Here is a 19,133-nt window from a genome sequence, read left to right on the forward strand (position 1 = left end):
TGGGTTGACAGGACGATGACGTCTCAAGCAATGCACCTTCTGGGAAGAACTTACAAAAATTCCTTGGGTATACAGGAGCTGCACTATTTCTCAGCATTGTAAATATGGGTTTATGTGGTATGTGGTGAAGTTACGTCTGTACTTGTTATTCAGGGTTATTTTATAATGAGTTATTAATGATTTCTTATGTTTAGGCGAATGTTAGACATTTAAATTAAACTATTTTACGGATTTTATCGCGGTTTTAATACTTTACTTTTCTCCCGACGTTTCGAAGACTTTGCAGATTTCATGGTCACGGGGGGGGGACTGACCGACTGACTGACTGGACCGGAGCCCTCCCCGGTCCAGTCAGTCAGTCCCCTCATTTATTAACGCGATGTCAGAGTGACCCTGTATAATAAGTAAGTTTTGTCTTGTTTTAAAAGAAAATTATTGATCTTAAATATAAATTTTTGAAGTTTTACATTCACTGATTGCGATGGACTAATTATATTTCATAGCTTGCTGAAATAACCATCTTTAACTGACCCCACACACAAGGAATAGATATGTATAGTGTATAACCAAAAAGATAAATTAAGGAACATACATAATTATAACGCTATAAACTAATATACCTAAGTACCGTTTTTAAGTATTTTTTCTTAAAAATTTTATGTATTTACCAATTTTACCACATATTCCTGTAGTGCCGTGTGTACCTATTACTTTCAGCCATCTGGTCCAAAGACAATGGCCAAATAAATATGCTTTCTTTCTTCTTTCTTTCTAATATAAAAAATAACATATCCCAACTCTAACATTCGAATATTCCGACTGTGGAGTAAGCGAAGATGCACATCATGTTTTGTCGGAGTGTGCGGAGTAGACCTCATACTTTGGGTTTTAATGAGGATAGTATAAATATTTTGTCGGTACCTGCGTCGGAAAGGGCTAAACATTAAAATTTCAATGTGATTATAAATAGTTTTTGCCAATTCCTTTGTCAGAAAGGGCTAAATACAAAAATCGAAATCGAGAAGTGAGCGAACATTGGTAAAGGCGAACGGAGCGACATGATCCTGGAATTACGACGAAGCTATTTAAATAGAGATTAAAAAACCCGAAGCAACATAGGTATAACCTATGCCTGGGCCGTTATTCTCTATGCCACACGTTACTTTGATAGTGCGTAACAAGCACGTAACGCAACGCGTCACGTTTAGGACTATAGGATTTGGCATACAGAATACCATTGTAAGCACATTTCACGAAGATAACATGACACAGCTGCGTTACGCGTTTATACTGTCATACAGAGGGCCCTGGCGACAGACGAAGCTGTCTTACAAAAGAATGCACGTGTCGGCAGCACGCGTGAAATCGTGTCACCGGCGATAGCTCCCGCATGAATCATGCATTAGTTGCATGAAACGAGAGACAATACGCACTAGACCTGCTGGTAATAATATAATATTGAGTTTAAGGGCATTTGCAGCAGAGTACTGCAAATTTATTTGCAGTTTATGTACAATTATATCAGCGGAATTAATGGCAGACATTCTCTCTCAGTCAGTGTTAGGATTCAGAGATAAAAACGGTAGGTGCATTAGATTAACGCGATATTTGAAGATAAAAAATAACACACATCTATACATATTATAAAACAAAATCCCCAAAAGCTGTCTGTCTGTATGTGATTGATTTTGTCAAAATCTACTGAATGTATTTTTGTACGGTTTTTACTAAAAGATAGTGCAATTCTTGATGAAGGTTTAGGTGTTACTTTTTATCGTAATATTCCCTCGGGGTCGCGATTTATGCGGGAAAAAGTTTGTGACACACTGATTCCCAAGCGAATGATGCCGCGGGCACAGCTAGTAACATGATATAAGACAATTAATAATAAATACGTAGGTATATTAGATACAAATTAATATTACATAAATATACAAGGTCATTTTGACATTGCGTTACTAAATGTAACCACATACTCGTTTTCACATTTGCTAACATTGTGCCAGAAATCATCCATGAATAACGAATATTTTCACCAGAAATCCTGGTTTTAGTTTTCTGATTTTTCTATAATTTTGTAGTTTAATGCGAATATGGCGTGTGCGTAAATGTATTTCTGTCTGAAAGTATGATGTTGCCGCTGCGACGACTTCTCTTTAGTAATGGAATTAGAGTGCGTAAAATTAAAATTACTTTTTATTGATATTTATTTTGTTCTAAATTTACACTTTTTTATTCTACATTCTGCGGCTCAAGTAACTTATTGTAAAGTGTTATTTTCAAATAGACCAGTAGGTATGTGGTTTCATTTAGTAACGCAATGTTAAAATGAGCATGTATATAAAATAGAATAATATGAGTTAATGTGGTAAACCGATATTAAAAAATCTATTCTCTATTGATATCTTCTGATACAACATAATAACTAGATATACCTAGTTATGGCTGAAATCTCGAGTTAAAGGTAGTGTAACAATTAAAATATAATTTGAATTAAGAAGTTGCAGCTATAAAGAACACGAAGGCAATCTGACATAATTCTAGCGACTGACGAAAAAATCTAATTTATAATTTTTAACTACACTTCACTATTAGGACCAACAAATTCAGTACTAGGATGACAAGACTAAAATGACACGATATTTGTTGATGATTGATGTTACTTACCATGATTGGATTCTTCTACACTTTAACTTTTAGATTAAGCTAATTCCTAAATGTTATTATATGATATTAATAACTTGAATTTATAATTTATGAAATTACAAAAAAATAAAGTAAAAATATATAAAATATATTTTAACCTATAATGCAATTCAGTTTAATATTTATTATGAATTAAAACAAAGTGTGGTGTATACTATTATATAAAGCTGAAGAGTTTGTTTGTTTGTTTGAACGCGCTAATCTCAGGAACTACTGGTTCAAATTTAAAAAATATTTTTGTGTTGGATAGCTCCTTTATCGAGGAATGGTATAGGCTATATAACACTATACTTTAACCAATAGGGGCGGAGCATCAAAGGAAAATGTTTCAAAAATGGTGAAAATTTATTCCTTTTGAGAGGTTCCGTTGCGTGGGCTGATAAAACGGTTAAAGTTACGCAACAATCATGTTTGATCGAAATCTTCCTCTTAAATAGTTCTAAAAAATATATTATAAAACAAATTCCGCAACCGCATCTGCCTGCCTGCGTGAACGTGTTAAACCAAAAACTATGTTTAATAAATGGGAACCATGGATATTGAAATTAAACTATTTTTTTAATTCAGCTAAGTCTTCGAAACGTCGGGAGAAAACTAAAATTAAAACCGCGATAAAACCAAAAAATAGTTTAATGCTTAACATTCGCGTAAACATAAGAAATCATTAACCATGGATATGTTTATAAATAAGGAATATAACTCCAATTCAAGATGATACCTAATGTTTTGTATATAGTAGTTCCCATTACAAATATCAAATATCAAGTGCACACAGCATCGTACGCGCAATACTTTTTTAAAATCAAACATGTTTATACGAATGAAATGATCCGAGAAAAAGGACAGGGATACAAAAAGCAATCGCGGTAAAGCAACTAAACTCGAAAGCTCAAAGGACTTGTGGTGTATTTTGTTTTGTCCGAGCGAGATAACTTGATCATCTTTTTAATTCCTTAAAAGGTTCAACTATATACGTTTGAAATAACTCTCGACTCTAACTCATTGTAATAAAGCTCAAAATTCACAATCACTTACACACTTACGTCGTTTAGCACCAGGCGTAACGTAAAAAGAACAATTTACAAGTTCGTCTGGAACAGAAAGAGACCGCGAATGTATCGCTGCGCATGCGACGAGGACGGGTGATAAGAGAACCGGAGTTGGAGGCTGTGTATTTTTTCTGAATTATTATGCCCGTTTCGATCATTTAATTAAGACATTTCGTGCATTTATAATGAAATAACAATATGAGTCAACATTAAAGACGCCTTTAAGAAACTTACCATGAAGGATGCGCCCCACTTTGATATATTTAACAACGACTTTTGCATTTATATACGTTGTGTTAAAAATGTGTTTGCGGTCAGTTTTATGATATATTGTTATTGCTCTGTCGTTGCGTTTCGTATTTTTATCGTTTTTGAAACGTGGAATAACGTTTTCTGAATGTAGAACGATTAAAGAAGCATTTTTATTCCAATATGTAATATTTTTTGGATTTATTTTGCAGTACAATATAATGCAATTATCGTGTGCTATTAGTCTCTATTATAACCATTAGATTCAAGGAGTAATAAATTTAGTTATAGACCGGACATCAGGGCCAACATTTGCTCCAAAATTTATTATCAATTGGTAATAAGTTGCTGTCTTATTTGAAACTAGCGACCCGCCCCGGCTTCGCACGGGTGCAATGCTGATACTAAATACACTACAGAAAAACTGTGGACGTTGTATACAAAAACATAGCGGCCCGCTCTGGCTTGCACGGGTGTAACATAACAAAATAACAGTATTTCTCCACTATTTAATGGATGTTATTATACATATAAATCTTCCTCTTGAATCACTCTATCTATTAAAAAAAACCGCATCAAAATCCGTTGCGTAGTTTTAAAGATTTAAGCACATATAGGGACAGAGAAAGCAAATTTGTTTTATACTATGTAGTGATATCCGTATGTCAAGATGTCACAACGTCCTTAGATATTAATACAAAAATAATATATTTACACAAAATATGCTAATATTCGCATTGGAAACGTGCATATCATAATAAAAAATATGAAGTATTTTACATTGATGTTTTACTATTCCACGGTAGATTGAGATTTCGTATCGTATCGTATCAGCCTATAATGTCCCAATGTTGGGCAAAGGCCTTCCCAAGATCTTTCTTTGAATCACGATCCTGCCCTATAGTGAACCAGTTATTTTTAAATGAATCAAGATCGTCCCGCCATCTCTTCTTTGGTCTGCCGCTTTGATATTTAGGGAAAAAATACTAATTCCTTACGAATTAATTTTGTGGTAGGCTCTATCTTCACTAAGCTAAAAAGACGACATATAAAGAAAATTAGAAGTGACAGGAGGCTCCTTATCAATGCATAGGCGCGGATTAACTTAAAAAATTAAACGAGGTTAGAAAGAGGTAGCAAGTAGAGGTAATGAGGCGCACACTGCACATGCTCGATTTATAAATCCTTGGCATGGAAACGTATACCTATATTTTATAGACGAAACGTATACTGGTGGTAGATCTCATGTGAGAGTCCGTCTGGGTAGGTACCACCGCAATGCCTATTTCTGCCGCTAAGCAGCAGTGTGTAGCACTGTTGTGTTTAGGTTTGTAGGACATTGTAGCCAGTGTAACTACTGGACATTATAAGACTCAACATCTTATGTCTTGGGATGGCAAGCGCAGTGGAATACCAAACAATACTTTGTTATTCATGGTGTTGGATGGTGTTTCTGTGATGGGATGTGATGGGCGGTCGTATCGCTTACCATAAGGCGAACGGCAAGCTCGTCTCATCATACAAAGCAAAACAAAAAAATAAAAAAATTGGATGTATGACCAAATTAATCACATATCAGCGAAAGGTGAAATTTTCCAAAGGAAACCCAACTCAACATATACGATATATAGATACGTAGGTACTATATGCATAAATGCGGTCTCCAAATCGTTCTAATTATAATTAGATTCTACATAAGTAAAGGGAAGACGACAGGAATGTTATATAGACCCTTCGCCATCGCCACATGTGCTGGTATTCTGGTGACAGTGATCCGTAGAGGGACGCAAATTTTTCTTCGATATAATCTCTAAATCACTACATAATACAAAACAAATTCGCTTTCTCTGTCCCTATCTATGTATGCTTAAATCTTTAAAACTACGCAACGGATTTTGATGCGGTTTTTTTTAATAGATAGAGTGATTCAAGAGGAAGGTTTATATGTATAATAACATCCATTAAATAGTGGAGAAATATTGCACCCGTGCGAAGCCGGGGCGGGTCGCTAGTACATAATAAACAATTCAACCGACTTCAAGAACCAGAAAATAAACATTACATATATCTCTCTCAAGACGGTCCCTCATTATTAAGGCTCGTGACTCTGAATTATGATGAATGTTTCCATGAATACAGCATTTCATCAGGCAAAAGACCGAAGCCAAAAGAAATATCACAAACGTTACCTATATACTGGTTACCAATTTTGGAGTCGGTGCTTGATGAAAATTAAACATTGTTTTCGTACTGTTCATGTATTAATCTAGCTTAGTTAGCAATTTTAAATAGTCATTGACTCCAATTCGTAACCAGTACATAGTTAATGTTAAATTATTTTTTTATTTTTAGTGGTTTTGAAGGCAGTAACTTCTTCTTACTTTTGGAGTACATTATGATTTCTTAAGTTAACGCGAATGTTAGACATTGAAATAACACTATTGCGGTCCTTCCCGTGACCACGAAGGCTGCAATCTTCGAAATCTCAGGAGTAAATTATAATACAAAAACTGCGATGAAATCCGCGAGTTTTATTTGGAGTACTTCGTTATTACCATAAGGATAAGTGTCATTGTATGCCATAATAAAAACTATATTAGGTACGAATTTGTAAGTTGCATATTTTCTCATTAACCGTGCTTAGTCGTCGAGCGTGCACCTGCGAATTTGCTGATCGACGCGCCTCCAGCAAGTATCGTGGGATTGTTTACGAATTTATTACTGTAACTATATATTCCTGTTGAGAAGCTGAGAATGGCCATTTCCATTGAGTTTGTATGAGAACATAACTACATAAATCAGGTCAAAAGTACTCTTAACGTGCGAAAATATACGAACTATTAATGTAGAAAAGGAGAGAGGTGTGTCAAGATCGTAGCATTTCGCGATCAATGGCTTCTGCCTACCCTTATGGGATTATAGTATAAATTTATAGCATGTAAGGGTGGATGGGAAGGTTCTACATTCGACACCATAGACATAGACACCAATACTTTGGACTTTTCTAACATGATTTGCTTGAGAGAACAAATTGGTAATGAAGGCCATTTTTGAATGAGTAGAACTCTCTTATTTATTTATAACACCAGTAAAATGGACATGAATTAATGGACTTAATATTTGCCATCATTAAGTAGACTGTTGAAAAGTCAACTTCATAAACGACTTTTGCTTTACAGGTGAACTGCATTGCACTTTCTATGTTCAGTTAAGTGCTCCAAAATGCCGTAAAACATGAACAATCCTATTGTTGTGCAGCGAGCATAGTTGCCAGATATTGAAAATCCCCAAAAAAAAGTAAAAAAAATCAGATTCATAATGCAAAAATGTACTATATTTTTAGACAGAAAATTTGAGTTTTTGTTTAGTTCTTTGGGTTTTTTTCGAAACCCTATATTTTGGAGGTTTATTAACAACTTTTGGGGGTATTCAAAACAGACATCTGGCAACAGTGAAAGCGAGTCAACCAGTACATCACAGACGTCCCGAGATAGAAGGCTATAACTATAAAATATACTCAAGTAAATAAACCCTATCGACAAACATAAAAACCGACTGTTCCTACGAAATAGCTTTTGATTCTCACACGAACAGGTTTAAAAATAAGCGATCAGTTTTATTAAGGATAACTTAAAAAAACAGCTATTGATAAGAGCGAAGTGTCACGGGACCGGCAAAGGAATTTATGTTAATCGACGCAATAAAAAAGGTATGTCCAGGGTGCTTTTGGGTTTTACGCTTACTGTAAAGGAAAAGGCGTCAAATTGTATTGACTTAGCATTATGTATGTGTATAACATTATGTAATATAGGAGATATTTGGGTTATAGCACTACATAGTGACTCGTTATGTGAAGTGAACGCAATGTACAGCAAGGGATATTGATCGGAACAATTATGCCGGCCCGCCTAATTGCTTTTACACTCAATATAAAGAAACTCGTGGGCCAAAATATTTTATAACTTAATAATGCGGTTCGGAATATTTTGTTCAGAACAAAATACGTTAAATGGCTTTAAATTTATACCCTGAACCTGCCTCAATGAAGACAGCGCACCAATTTCAAACTCAGCGAGAACTAATCATGAAGAAATCTGGTTGACAATAATATTTTTATTGCTTTATGTTGGCAGTATTTTATATCCGCCCGGATAGCAACCACCGTACACAAGGTGTTAAAACCCGCCATAGTGTCCCTTGAAATTGTGTTGCGTACAGTTTGTGTATACGTCCAAACATGCCGGCATAATTGTGGTGACTGTCGAGGGTTAATCATCAGTCGACATTCTATTGGACTCCACTCCACTTACCATCAAATGCAATGTCACTTTGCCGTGCTCGTATGAAAATATCAAGTAACCTATTACCTACGTTTGATAAAAAATCCATAGTAATTAAACAGATTTAGAAATTCCAACGTTATTAAAAAACGTCCCTTAAGGATTACAATTTAATAAGTGCTCCGTTAAGCGGGACCCTAAAAAGAGTATGACAAATAACTGCTTAACCCGATAATGCTATGAGTAATCGATGAGGCCCCAGATATAATTAATAAAACATACTATAACCATACAGCAACGGTGTCGGATGCCTCTGTAGGGTTCCCAATAAAGCCTATTTGGATTTATTAGCCTGCTCTAAGTGTACTGGCGGCGAGAAAAGGGTCTGCGTTGGGTTTTGTACGTGTAAATTGATGGAATTATGATGGCAATAACAGCGCACCATCTTGACGTGTTATTGGCTGATTGGAACGTGATCCAGTATGAATGTTTGCACTATTATATTAACTCATGATACCGTATATTTTATGTAGTTATTAAGGACATTATTGATCTGTTTAATATTTTACTGTAGTTATATAATATGTTGTTATTATTAACTTAATTAGTGTAATCCGTTCTATTTGAAAATTTTTTTTAGGCGAAGCAAAATCTGGAAAATGCTTCCCTCGTCCACTTATATTTTTATCTTTGTGACCATCATCATTTCGCGCTCCGTGGAAAAAAGTTGCGTTAATGATGAGTTGTATAATCCTCTGCCAAGTTTCAGTTTGCCGCCCTCTGAATTCGCCACCCGGGGCATGGACCTGACTTGCCCCCCTCCTAGATCCAGAGTTGGGAAATAATTGTGATTATGTGCATCAAATTCTCTGTCATTTTCAATAATCGGTTTTTTCGATCTATAAGAAAAATGGATCAATAAGAATATTTTTTTTTACATGTTTAGAAATCAGTTATTGTCATTTGTTCATTCTCGGAATCGAATTGAAGATTGAGATGGTTTATTGAAAAAAAACATCTTTCAAAAAAAGTTCTTCTAAAATCACTTCACGCAATCCGAAACCTAACTAATGACACAAGCTTTTTGACATATTTTCACCTAAGCAACTTTAGATTCCCACATACAACTATCTCGTATTTCCTTCAGATAGAATGTTATACATAAACTAGAATTAAATAAACTAACATAAACACAGCCATCTAGCAATTGCAATAATGGTACCGATTGAAAAACACATGTCTGCGACAGACATGATTATTTTAAATACATGTTGTTTGCTAATTGCTAACGTCAGGTGGGATGGAGATATCCTACAGGACTTGAAGAAATACTAATCTATACTAATGGGTAAAGAGGAAAGTTTGTTGGTTTGTAAGGGCTAATTTCTAGAACTATTGAACTGATTTTGATATTTTTTTCTCTAATGGAAAGCTATATTACTCCTGGGTGCTATAGGCTACTTTTTACCCGGAAGATCTTTTTACGCGGGTCTAGTCGCTGGCAAAAACTAGTAAGACATATTTTTATTAGATATTTATAGTTTGCATTAATATCGTGAACATGACTAATAAGAGTCATTGTTGTTATACGTTGTTGTTTTGTTACCGCTAACCGATCAAAAGGTTCAGAGACTACAGTAAATTATTTATTGGTAATTACTCCTGAATAAATCTCTAACAATTGGCTAAAGGAGAAATTGTTCGGCTACCATTTTTGAACCCTTAGCGATCATTTTCAAATTCTTAAGCCGTCAATTTCGAAATGGGGATTAGATTACCTCCTGTATTTTTTTCTAATTATATAGCTATATTTTATAAATGTAGTTATATCATAATTTAAATAAGTTTACCTACTTGTCCATTAATTGCCTCCAAACTGCTTAAACTATTGGACAATTTATCTTCTTGCTCAAAATTCATTACAGACGTAAGAAGCTGTGCAACGTCACTAAAAATATAATGCAAAATTTACTAAATGAGACAATCAACATCTGTCAACTTTTTTTTTGCCCCACAAACGACAAAAGCAGAGGCAATGACATTTATAAAAATAAAAGAATAATTTCTCGGAAGTGCACTTGCGCGCGCGACTGTCCCAAGCCGTAAACGATGTAAGATCCTCGTTTTTGGAGAAAAAAGTATCGGTTGAGAATCCAGCTGTGCGATATTTATGACTTCATATGAATGCGTCCCTTTCACACTCAGGTGTGTGGTGTATAACTATCTCTTTCGCTCGGTACGCTATCTATTACCCCGGCAAGTGCCCGAGTATTGCCCGAGGATATTTCGGATTTCTGTACGTTTCAATAACTTTGTCTCGATATTGGTGGAGTTAATAACATTTTGACTCAAACATGTGCTTGTGTAAAGAAAATGCGTACTCCAGATCCATTTTAAGACGTTTATGGAGTCATCACTACCAAAATTGTCACCGCACTTATGACTCAGAAGGGTTCAATGTATTGTAACCTCAATATCAACCTTAAAACATCGTATCATAACAACTATTCTCATTTGCAATAACAATAACAACTATCCTTTGATTTGGATTGTCGTTTGAGTCAGGAATGATAATATAAAACTTATTTTTTTATATAAGCTTGATAAGGTGACTACACTGCACCTGATGGTAAACGGAGTGAGATCTATATAATATCTACTAATGATAGATGAACATTATCTCTCGCCAATCGATACAATTATGCCGGCCTGTAGAAACGATACAGGCAATCACTGAACCCTAAACACTCTTAAATTTTAGTTGCTAAGGCGAAAACTTATTTCTAAAATTAAATATGAGTATAAAAAAAATATTTTGTCACACACATAACCTTATGTTCCGTGTTCACATTTCTCATGTCATTTATTACAAATCAAAGTATGCAGAGTCCGCGACAGCGTCTGTTACCCGTGAATAAATGCAGCGGATTTCTAATACTAGTTTAATGAAGATTAAAATGGAAACATGTACCGATTTGCCGCCCCGTGTAGTTCGTTACGCGGCTGATAGTCTGGGTTGCCAGGTATAAGAACTGGTGTTTATGGATTTTTGTGAGAGTTATAAGGCATTCGAATTTTAAATTTGTTAACATCTTATACTAGCAACATTGTATCATCATGTATTTTTTGCTTTTTCATCTAATTAAGAGAATTAAATCTGCGGTAACTCGCATAAAAACTGAAGTGCAATCGTTAAGGTCAGTCGGGGCAAGTGCGCCGACGGGGTAAGTGCACCTACCCTAAAAAAATCGAAAACTATTGATGTTATACAATTACTGCAATCTTATATCTATGCTACTAACTGAAATACAGTTCCACTAAAAAACATAAATGGCTATGTTCATTTTAATACGATTTATTCGCCCTTTTATTTTAAGTGTCATTTAGACCTGTAAACAGAGATGACCCCGTGAAAGATAACATCAAATATAATAAAATAACCAACCTTTTTTGAGAATAAGTTTTACTAATATGAATTATTATTATAAAAATGTTATACTTAACAGCAGAATTTTTCGTACTCAAGGTATTTTGTTTTGAGCTGACTTAAATAAAAGGGCGTATTAGTTAATTCGTTTTTACAAAAGAAAAACTGAAATACCTTGGTCTAGAGCAACTTTACGTGAATAGGTTCCAACTGTTTGATCAGGCACGTTATCTGGATATAATGCAGCTAAAACATATCAAATGTCATAAGGCCAAATTCTAAGTAATTGAGTTATAACGCATTCGAAATTGTTAATTTCTACATTTTTGTATGTTATTTTAGTTTTTAGAAATAAAATGGATTTTATATTAGGGCTACCATTTTTTTATTCCAACATATCCGCACACAAAACTCTAATATAGCAAAAATCTTATAAAGCAAAAAAAAATCTAAAATGTTTTGAAGCCCTGATTTATATATATATGGCGCACTTACCCCGAATTTGATTTGACAGCCATAGTTTGTTATAATATTGAGTGATTAAAAATTATCCAAGAGCATTGCGAGTAAAACTTATTTCTCTATGGACTAAAATGAGTGTTTTCTTTATAATGTTTCATATTGGCGATTTTTTTAACACAGGCGCACTTACCCCATTTCCGGAGGCAAGTGCGCCTACTACCATTTTTTTTTACTTTGAGAAAAATATTATTAATTTATGGTCCGATTTCCTTGAATGGCTATAGGTTGTTATCACAAAATACCAAATATTCTTAAATTAATAAAATTACATTCTTAAGTCAGCACAAAAAGAAACTATTTTGCATTGAATCCAGCTATGAAAATTTTATGGCGCACTTCCCCCGACTCACCTTATATGTTCAAATCTGTACCAGAACCGGGACCTTTCAAGTCTATGACTGGAAAGTATACTGATACTGATACTACAGTCTATCATATGGATTGAAGATATAAGTGTGTCTTCTATATTAGCTGTGTTAGAATTATTTTATTTATTTATGTATTTTATTGTGTTCTATAATTCATACGATTATTTATTGAAGATAGTTTTTGATACCGTTTCATCTAGTTTGACATTTATAATGTATACGTCATAATTTAATAAAATTGTACAGTCCGATCTATACTTTAAAAATATTGAAGGAAAGGTAATTAGAAGTTTTTTTTTTTTCATTACAGCAACAGAAGCCAAAACAACAGATTTTACACTTTTTCTGTCTGTATGTTTGTGCAAATATCACGCAAAAACTACTTCATTAAATTGAAAGCAGTTTTCACCCAGGTATTTTTAGAGGTCTAACTTAAAATTTAGATTCTATTTTATGCCTGGAAAATACAAAGCGGGACTTCCATCCTGGGAATACTTATTACCCAGGCAGAGCCGCGAGCAAAATCTAGTCTAACATAATATCTATATTCTATTGGAGCGTTTTAGAGACGTAATTTACAGTATCGATTTAGTGACTTGCAAACAAAATCCAACTTTGCTTATATTAGTGTAAATATTATTAAGAAATGCGGTCGCTGGATGCGGCCCGCTTCCAGTAAGTCGATCTGGAAATATTTGGTGGAGGCCGATGTAGCAGTGGACATCCTGCGGCACATGGTGGTGATTATTAAGAAATTACAGTTATTGAAAATTATCATCCAAAACCTGGCAACCCTGGCCAGATCAGAGAAAATATACACAGATGAACGACCACCAGTATTTCTTATGTATTTATTAGACATCAGTTTCTCTGAAGAAATGATCTAGTGATGAAATAAAAATGTCCTACAAATATAGATACTGATTGGAGTTTGTATTGCATTTTTTTAAGACATTTTAACGAAGTGCACGTTAGTTCGCGTAGTACAGGGGCAATTTGACTTTGTGTTATTAAATTAAACCACATACTTATCTACTATGAAATAACAGTTTACAATAGTTACTCGAACCGTAGGTGCATAATAAAATAAATATGAATTTCGAAAATAATAAATATTAATAAGGAATAATTTTAGTTTTACACGCACGCCATGTTCGCATTAAATTACAAAATGATCAAATACTTAGTCCGAAAAGCAAAACTGGGTGTTTTTGTGAAAATATTCGTTATTCATCGATGATTTTGGCACAATTAGCAGAGGTAAAGTCAATTATGATTTAATCTATTCAAGCAATGTCAAAACGACCGTCTATATTTTTAGGCAAAAATTATAATCCTGTACTATATAGACAGTAATGGATCTCAAAAGTTCTCTTTATCATTCTCATTCAGCTTCTTGCTGCTATCGCGTTTAAACTGATACTGCAGTAATGATTTTCAACAAAGGCCACATATTAATATAAATAGTTATAATATAAATATTTCTAAGTTAAATATGTTTTAAATTCTTTCTTTAGTATTTTCTTTCTTTCTGCGTTTCTTTTTCGAGTAGTCATCACTTAGGTAGCTAGTTAAAGGCTGGTAGTTTAGCTAGGCTAGGGCTCATGTCCTCACCGGTGAAGATCGCGATGCCTTAACCTTTTATTTCCCCCTACCTGCCAACCCGAACTCGCTACGTTGTTTTATTTTATACCTTGTACTCCTAATTAATTTATTCCCTAATTTGAAATGTCCGTAGTTATATAAGTGATCTTAAATGTTATTTAATAATAATAACAATCATTCTCATAAATTGCTTTGACGCATCATAAGCAACTTTGTTCGCCTACGTGAAAGAAAATATTTTGTTTTTATTTCTTTTAATTCAATCCAAACCTAGACAAATAATAAAAATCAGTCTAAGGCGCGAATAACAAACAACGTTAATAGTTTTTCCACAATGTATTAGAAAAACGTGTTTGTACCGGTATAGGGAAGGCTCGCTGCATCCACTAATTATCACGTCGTGCCCGACTCGATAGAGATATTTTTGTTTTTTTCTGCTTACCCACTTAATAACATTCTTCACGCTGCCGAACGGAGGTGGGATGGAGTCGAAATTGATGTTCATGCAATAAATTGGAATGTTTTTATAAATAAAATTATGTGATTATTTTATAAAAAATGTATAATGATTTCCTATGTTTACGCGAATGTTAGACATTAAAAAAACTATTTTACAGATTTTATCTCGAAAAATTATAATATAAAAAACTGCGATAAAATACGTAATATACTTACTTAGTTTTATTTTAAAAACTGATCTCAAAATATTCATTGCTGATATGATATTGTCATAGATGAGTAGAAAGCGGAACTATTTTTATTTCAATTTTGATTCCTGAACCTAATCAAGTTTTTAACTCTGTTTGAAATTGAAGAATTGCGTCGTAGAACACTAAAACTGAGTTATGGAACTTACTCAGAATGGTCTGGTTAAAATATTGTTATGTTCGTACCCAAACTCCGAACACAGAAGGTATGTATTCAGCGAGACATATTTAAAAATGAGTAGGGATTTCATAGGATTTCATAACCGTCAACCTTAATAACTTTAATTTTTTTAAATACACAGCTACTCCGATGGAGTTTTGCGCTCTAATGTGATCGTCGCAAGCGGTCATCGCGGGCGGAAGTCTACGAAAACCGTTCATTTGGAGTTTTCGAAACGACTCCCAGATTTTTTTTTCTGGCTTACCTCTTCTTGGAAAGTTTACGGCCTTTGAGAAAAAAAAACAACAAAAAGCGCTTAATCTCAAGTCCTCCGGTGCTGGGAACGTTACCTCATTAAAATAGGCGGGGGTTTAATGTTTTACTTAGGTATTTACTTAAGTGCATGGTGTGATTTTTTAAAGAAAATATTTAATTGCAGGAATTAAATACCTAATTTCATAGAAACGTAAAACATTAATTCTCATATAATTTTATATATTTCGCTTTTTTGTTTATTTTACAAAAAAAATAAGATAAAAATATATTAAGTGCCATCTGTTAATATGAACGTAATTTTTAGGTTTAATGGGTTCTTTACTGAGAACTTTTCAAAAAGTTCCTAGAAAATACCATAGATGTCGCTATTTTAAAACGTTGAACGTCTTTCACTAGATGGCGTTGTTACAAAAACTTCAAACTATTTCTAATAGATGGTGCTCATATTATCCGACCGAGTTCAATATAACCCCCATGTGTGAATTACTCGAACAAGCAACACCGTTTTCATTTTTGCAGGGTGATAGTAAAAGTAATGGAGTCAATAACAAGACCTAGCTGTGTCTATGGTCGGTTGTGTGTATTCGGCCGTCAGTCTGTTGTCGCTTTTGCTTGAAAGCGTTGTAATGTCAGTCGGAACAATAAAATTCTCGGGGAAATGCTGTGAAAGTGTATTTTTGCATTATTTGTGACTGAAATTTGTATGAAATCGTTAGTTTTGGTGTTGACCGTAAGAGTGAAATGGTTTATTGTGAATAATAGTGAACATACAGTGTTTAATCGTGACTCAAATGTGTTGATCGGGACGATTACTTCAAGTTCGCCGGCATATCGTGTTGTGGTAAGTGTATGATCGATATTTACCCCCTTTTAGCCTTCGTATGTTCCCTTTTTGGGTATTAACATCGTGCCCGTACATTTTTCTAACATGTTAATACATAAAATGAGATTTTATATTGTTTTTTCGTAACGAAAAATGGTTCGATTGTTATATTGTCAAGGCTTCCTTAATTGTTTATCTACATAACGTGCCGTTTCCGGGCAAAGAGATTAAAAGTATTGAATGTTGTGGGAGCCTCCTTTTTAGTCGATACGCGAGCATTACCTTTGTAATCGAATTACATTTAAATAATAGTTTCTTATAGGATATTCGTTAAAAATATTGAGTTCGTAGTTCGATGTAGTCGCTGGCTAAGTTTAAGTAACGAAATATTTAGATAATCTTAGTGGTAATATTCAAAATAGTTTAATGATTTAAAACGGCCGGTAATTTTGTTATAAATTTGGTCTGAAAATGTATTAAGTTACCGTCGACTTATTCGTAATGGTTCGTTATGTAAGTTAAATTTATTCCGTAACAAATGATTTAAGACTGGATGCATTAAAAGTGCATAAAAAAAAACGGACACTAATATTATTGCCTACGAACCTACAGCATAATATTTTTATTTATCATTTTTACTAATTGTTACAACTGCATGATAAGTTTGTTAATTAATGTTGAATAAATGTATCATTATTTACAAACTTTAATATTGCTTCAATTAAACTGGATAACCTACCTATAATCTATACAATGAACTGAATATCATAAAGTGTACTGCAACTATTAAATCCTTTTTGCTCTAAAAAACTGACATACAAAAAAAATATTAATAGTTATAAAAAATTAATTTTAATCCACTCACCACAAATTAAAGTGTGAGAACACATTAACCCTTCAAAAATCTGTGTTACACATCACGGTCATGGTTGTCATGTTTGTTTTGACACCCCAGTGCTGTGGTACAATTGATCCACATGTTCTAATGGATATTACTGGTTAAGTAGTTTAAATTGTCATTTATGTTTTAAAATTAATTTGGATTTTATTAGGCTTTTAAATTAATGTGAATGTTATTTTTTTGTGCTTTAATGGGATTAGTATGAAGTTGTATAATTGTTTATAAAATATTTTTAATTAAATTGTTTTCTCTTTGAGGAAAGTGGATCTTATAGGCTTGAATTTATGACTCATTTCTAAAAAATGAGGCTATATAATATATAAATTACAAAAGTATTCTTTTGCATTGATAATATTTAAAGCAAAATTTTGGTCTATCATTTATATGAAGATTCAACAGAGCAATAGGTATATTGAGTGATTTGTTTTGTAGTCTAATTAATTCTCTTTCAATGTACAGTAAATAATAGTTTAATCTCTCACAAAAAATATTTGTTACTTATTTTACATAGCTGTTTATCACTCCTAACGCCAAATAATTTGACATTAAGATATCTATAATACTCATAATTTTCAGTACTCTAAAACGCACTCACGGCTTTTATCCCCAAAGCGGTAGGCAGAAGCGCAATTGCTGCACCCACTTTCCGCCGTGCTTGTTCCGTCCCGTGATGTGATAGGGGGCGAGTGTACCGCCATTTCGTGCACAAATACCAGACTCCTTGTTAATAGTGAGTAGAAAATCTCGATATTATTGCCCGACCCAAGAATCGAACCCGAGACAGGGGCCTAGCTACCGCCGTATTCGTAATACGGGGCTCCCGAACTTTGCGGCACCTCTTGGTCCATACCTATATTAAACTAAGCGGGTGTCCAAAAGTTCGCACTGCCCTGAAGAGCCCCTAACTAATATAGATATAGGGGTCTTCATGGCAAGCAACGCTACTAACCCTAGACCTCAGCACTGCAGTCGTATCATAATACAACTACTCCACTTATACCAGTCTATTTATTACTATGACCTTATATTCCATCAATTCAATAACTGAAAGGTATACTGATGTAGTGTCTATATTTTATATCAATTCAATTAGAATACATAATTGATGGTGACAAAAAACAAATGTCTACCATATGACCTATGGTAATAACGTGAGGAATTCGTTTAAAATTATGTTCATCATTGACAATGTAATATAAAATTGTTTATTACATGATTATTGAAGAATCTATGTTGTAGAAACATGTGTTGGAAGCAGGGGTAAAACCCGTTCTATGGAATTGCAGACTTCCTTATCCAATTTGGGAATACATGTGTGATCTACGAGGTATTTTTTTTTTGGATTAGTGAATCAATTGATACAATTCTGGCAAGCAAAGAACGGTAAGGTCGAGGCCGTCTTTGTAATTACGAGCGTTCTATTCGAAGGACAGCTTCGGTAGCCATATAGGTATGAGAGTTAGCTGTTGTGAAATGGTTATGCCGTCTCCATCGACTGTCGCCAAAATTCTGCCTCTATCACTGGATTACAAACTGGCAGATGATGAAACGAGACGCGGCGAAACAATTTACTATAGTATAATTATAACCACATGTAAAAAAGAAGAAAAATATTTATTGTCGCATAAAGGAACGTATTATCACAAGTTAAAATGACAAATATATAGCCAGATTTTTATCCCGGAAAACTCCTTCACGCGGGCGAAGTTGCGAGCAATAGCTAGTAATATATACTTAACAAAAACACACCGACACCAATTCCATACTGCGGCGACTAAGTCGCCAACCCAACACTACGGTGGTTGCTGTACAGTCGGTCATAAAATGTATCCAGTATCCTCTTAGGGGCCGTTCAAGTATTACATAACGCAATTTTTTAAGTTTTTTGACCCCCCACCCCCTATGTAAAGTCCTGTACGCCCCCTCCCCCCCTCTACAAGTTATGTAACTAAAGTGACAATTTTTTATGGAATATTCACAATTATTTTACGGAAAATCGCTAAAATACCTTCCTTTGTTATTGTTTTAAAATAAAAAAAACAATGTTACGTAACGCTTTG

General features: G+C 34.1%; 1 protein-coding gene across 1 annotated transcript in view; it reads left to right on the top strand.

Annotated features, from left to right (window-relative positions):
- The first annotated feature begins 15,925 nt into the window (after nucleotides 1–15,925).
- Nucleotides 15,926–19,133, top strand: part of LOC115456051 (IQ motif and SEC7 domain-containing protein 2) — a 226,513-nt gene continuing 223,305 nt past the window's right edge. Inside the window, 1 exon segment of the mRNA XM_030184911.2 lies at nucleotides 15,926–16,190. The gene's annotated coding sequence lies outside the window, so the exon portion shown is untranslated.

Source organism: Manduca sexta, chromosome 3 (assembly GCF_014839805.1).
Source record: "Manduca sexta isolate Smith_Timp_Sample1 chromosome 3, JHU_Msex_v1.0, whole genome shotgun sequence".
Lineage (NCBI taxonomy): Eukaryota > Metazoa > Arthropoda > Insecta > Lepidoptera > Sphingidae > Manduca > Manduca sexta.